Here is a 4987-nt window from a genome sequence, read left to right as displayed (position 1 = left end):
GTGCTGGGATTAAAGGCATGCGCCACCACCACCCAGCTGGGAGTCTTTTTATATTATCATTTTTGTCATTGAATTTTATATTCAACTTCATATACAACCATCTTACTCAACATGTTTTTAATAATTTGTGTAAGTTAGTGTTATTCTTATCATTATATACAAATTAATTTTCTTTTAAATCACATTCTACTAATTTATCTTTAATTTAATTTTTTTAAAGAATCTCATATATGAGTACTGTATTTATGTCATTTTTATTGCCTTCTCTCCCTCTAAAGCCTTCTGTATCTCTCAAAATCTATCTGTATCTATATTCTGTATCTATAATCTCTTTTTTATTATTGTATTACACACACACACGAGAGAAAGAAAGAGAGAGAGAGAGAGAGAGAGAGAGAGAGAGAGAGAGAGAGAGAGAGAGAGAGCACAACCTACGGATCCATTTAGTGCTGTTCCTGTGTATGTGTCTTTAGGGCTGACCACTTGGAATTTAATAACCTATCAGGAAGCTGAAACAGACCAACAGACCGACTCTCCTGCTCAGCAGTCATTAATTGGTCTTCATCTAGGGCCAGAGGTCTTGTGAGATTTCCCTCATCCACATTAGCATGTCAATTTATACTCTCTCATTTAGGCAGGGAAGTTGATCATATTTCACACGTACAGCTTCCTTGTCATGTATAGGAGACACTGTCTCACAGTGGATGTCCTGGTCCTCTGGCTCTTACACTCTTCCTGAACCATAGGTTTAGGGATTGCATTGTATGCACTTCAATGGGGGTAATCACTGCACAGTCAGTGTTCTCTGCATTCTGACCATTGTGGATTTCTGTGATGATCTCTGCTTCAAAAAGAAGCTTCTTTGGTGAGCTGTGAGAGCTACACTTATCTGTGGGTATGTAGATAAGCATTTAGAAGGCAGTTAGAGTTTATACTAGTTTGGGAAAGTGGCAAGAATAAAATGGGTCATCTTACCTTGTTGCTAATTTTAAAGCAAATGCTTCAAACATTCCATGACTAGAAATCCCTTATTGGGATGCTGACACAGAGTCTTATCTGATGTATTACCCAGCTTTTATGTCACTGTAACAAAATGCCCAAGGTACTAGCTCCCCCAACTCTGACCCCTGCACAGTCGACTGAGGCTTTCTGTATATGTGTCTTACATCTCTAGAAGAGGAACCCTAGAATTTTCACTCCTGGGTGCTTTTGTCTTGTTTCTTCATGGTCCATGGTGCCAGCTGAGGTTGTCAGGACAATGAACCAAGCTGGCAGGGTGGCAGCAGGTTACTCTGCCATCCTTTTAGATCTTTGAGCTGCACGTCAAATATAGGGCTGATGGGTCCACACTTGCTCAGCTTTCCTGTGAGGTGCACAATTTCCCCAGCTCTGCGATCATCAATGATTTCAAACTCACCCATGAAACTGTGCTTTGTCACTGCAATTAGGAACTGAATGATGGCTTTGGCACATGGCCTGACGAGGACCTGGTGTTTACCTCTCTTCTCGGGATTGCTGATCCTCTTGACAGCATCTTCCGGGATATTCATGTGCACCATGGTGGTGGTGTGCAAGGATGGCAGAAAAAGGGCAAGGAGCTTTTTAAACTTTTTCAGATGCTTATTTCTGTGCTCTTGTCTATCTCTGCTTTTTGAGCTCATGGCAGGCAGTTCATCATGGAAGGCAAGAAGGAAAAGAGAGACGGGGCTGAGTATTCCCCAGTGGTCTCATTTTCTTTCATGGGGCTCCACCTCCTCAAGGTGCTAAACACAGGACTTGAACCTCCATAAGGCTATTTGGCTATAGGTTACGTATTCTTAGAAAAAGTGCAGACACTATTGTGGATGCTGGGAAGCACGTGCTGACAGGAGCGTGATATAGCTGTCTCCTGAGAGGCCCTGCCAGAGCCTGACAAATACAGAGGCATCGGATACTCACAGCCAACCATTGGACTGAGCACTGGAGGAGTTGGAAAAAGGACTGAAGGAGCTGAAGAGGTTTCCAACCCCATAGGAAGAACAACAATATGAACCAAACAGTACCCCCAGAGCTCCCAGGGACTAAGCCACCAACCAAAGAGTACACATGGAAGGACCACACATATAGCAGAGGATGGCCTTGTCGGACATCAATGGGAGGTGAGGCCCTTGGTCCTGTGAAGGTTCAATGCCCCAGTGTAGGGAAATTCGAGGGTGGGGAGGTGGGAGTGGGTGGGTGGGTGAGGGAACACACTCATAGAAGCAGAGGGAGGGGGAAAGGATAGGGGTTTGGGGGGAGGAGACTGGGAAAGGGGATAACATTTGAAATGTAAATAAAGAGAATACTCAATTAAAAATTGACTGGAAAAAAGTATTCTTAGAAAAAGCTCATTGCATCTAAACTCTTTATTGTAAACATCTCTTAATGCAGTTCCTTTTTAAACTGTCTGCTAAGGGCAACATGGCTCCTTGTTTGGCTGATGTGAACCCCTCCTGCTTGGCTGGCCACAGCAGCAGTTTCCAGGGATAAAACTTAGTAACTACCTCAGGACAGGCAGAGACAAAAGCTGATGGAACTGCTGTCATTGTCTCTGTGGTTCCTGAGTCCACCAAGACTGTGAGGATTTGCAGAGGATGCACTCTCAGCCTCAGCGGCATCGTTCACATGGAGACCACGGGAGTTGTCAATCAAGCAGTCACTCCTTCAGCTGTTCCATGAGCTGCCATCAGGACAGTCACAGCTGTGGAGTGTTTTAAAAACCCTCCAGGCTGCCCAAGCTACTCCTCAAAGAGACTTCTCTCTGATGGCGGAAATCACCAACTGTCACGGTCACCTCCTTAACTGTGCTTTGTCTCAGGAGGTTCTGCTCTGGCCATGACTAGTTCAGATGACCCTAGACCCACACCAGGAAACACCACTCACAAGCACTGCAGACTGTCTTCAACGTTATTGAGGAGGAGGAGAGCTTCTCCCACACATGACAGCCTATGTACATGGGTCACTAGAAGGAACACCCTCATCTTCCACGCAGTAGTTCCTCACAATGCCGCTGAAGTGCCAACAAAGCCTCCTCCAAGTGGTTTTTGTACCGACTCCTGGGCTTTTGTTATGAGCAGAATGTGGTGTGCTCATTGAACAGTCAATTCCCAGTGTAGCCAGCGTTAGCAGAGCCCAGGAGATAGATGATGTGTTGCAGAGAACATGCAGGTGTAGAAACAGTAAAGAGCTGAGCCCATGAGAGACAGAAGACATAAAAATAAGACCAGAGACAGTGGCGAGCACAGTAAACGAGGTGAAGGGCCACAAAGAGCCAAGGATGCAAATAAACGCTGGAAATTGTGGAGAGCTGGAGCCTTGGATGCTGTAAGAGTTCCGGAAAGCAATGATTAGTTGCTAAATTTTCAATGTCTTAAGCCCTGTCTGTAGTACTAGCTGCTGGAGGTTAGGCCACTGGCTGAAAAAACATTAGTTTCTTGTTGTGCATTTTTTTAAAATGTTTGTAAGGCTCAGGATGTTGTTTAGGAAGAAAGATCTTACCAAGAGTTCATGAGGCCCTGGATCTGATCCTCAGCATCATGGGAGAAAAACGAAGAGCCAAGCAAACATGCTGGTGAGGGAATTACCCAGGCCAGCTGAGTCTGAATATCAGGCTTAGGCTCAACCACTGTTGTTATTCAAAGTCTCCTGAGTGGGTGCATTGCACAGCCTGGACTCACAACACTCATAAGAAGCCAATTTTTCTTTCCAGTAATCCAATTATTTCCATGCAGAAATCATCTTATAATAAACAAGTGCAGTTTATCAGACAGTGTTTGCTCACTGCTTGACCTATTATGGGAACATAACAGGCCCGATAGAATTGATGGAGTATGGTGACCAGCTCGCCAACCCTTCTTGTCCAGGTGAAGAACAGTGTGTGGAGACCTATATGGTAGCAAGGATCCTGACTTCAGCATCAGCACACACAAGCCACAAAGCAGCAGAATGAAGCAGGGCTCATTTTGTTAATGAAATCTACCTAGTACAAGAAACAAAGGGACACAAGGATGTAAATGACCCTATGTCCTTGCAGATTCCAGAACTGCAGGTGCTGATAGCAGCATTTTGTAACATTTTTACCCAGGAGGAAAAGTTGGATGGGTGGGCAACAAATAACTATGTTAATTGCTTTGTGCTGAAAAGAGTTGTTAGAGGGTAGCAAGTGTCAGACAGGAGAAATAGATTGTAATGATTTGTTGCAAGACGTGACAGCAGTAGTTAATAACAATCCACTGTGCATTTTAAGTCTGCCAGAGATTTTAAAGGCTTTCGTTGGGAAGAACAATACACATTGAGGTTGCAGATGGGTTGATTATTATCATTTCAGCATTCCGAAGTGTATAGAGGTGTCCTCACTACACATGGTACCATACAGATACATACAATTATTTGTCAACTAAAAGGAAAACGAGTTCTATTTTGACTTGCTTTTAAGGTTTTACTTTAGCTTCTTTGCAATGTGTTGGTATTTCTCATATAAGGGAAAAAATAAACCCATAATATAGAGACCGTTGGGTGGTGGCTTATTGTATTTAAAGGACTTTTTGCCAGAAATTTTTTTGTGCATTTTAACTCCAGGATAGGAAGTGGGGATTTTGTATGGCCCTTTAGGATCAAACCTGGGCCTAGTAATAGTCCCAGGTGCTCCAGGATCTGAAGAATGAGGATTCAAGTTCAAAGCTTACCTGGGCTGCTGGTGAGGCCAAGGATAGCCTGGGTAATTATGAGACCTTACCTCAAAACAAGTGAACAGTGAGCTAGATAGACAGCACAGTGGCAGAGAGCTTGCTTAGGTTGTGTCAGATGTGGGTTCATGCCCAGTCTTCCCCACCAAAATAATACCAATAAGATAAATAAGGCCAACGTGGAGAGCCAGGACAAAACACGGTGAGGCTTTCTCTAAGGAACTCTCTCCAGGAGAAACTCTCTACCCCCCTGCCTCAGCCTCCAGGAGAAACTCTCTACCCCC

At 44.1% G+C, this 4987-nt stretch overlaps 1 pseudogene; it reads right to left on the bottom strand.

Annotated features, from left to right (window-relative positions):
* Nucleotides 1-1170: 1170 nt before the first annotated feature.
* Nucleotides 1171-1559, bottom strand: LOC116083421 (annotated as a pseudogene).
* Nucleotides 1560-4987: the final 3428 nt, after the last annotated feature.

Source organism: Mastomys coucha, unplaced genomic scaffold (genome assembly GCF_008632895.1).
Source record: "Mastomys coucha isolate ucsf_1 unplaced genomic scaffold, UCSF_Mcou_1 pScaffold8, whole genome shotgun sequence".
NCBI classification, from domain to species: domain Eukaryota; kingdom Metazoa; phylum Chordata; class Mammalia; order Rodentia; family Muridae; genus Mastomys; species Mastomys coucha.
This window is presented reverse-complemented; position numbering and strand designations above follow the sequence as displayed.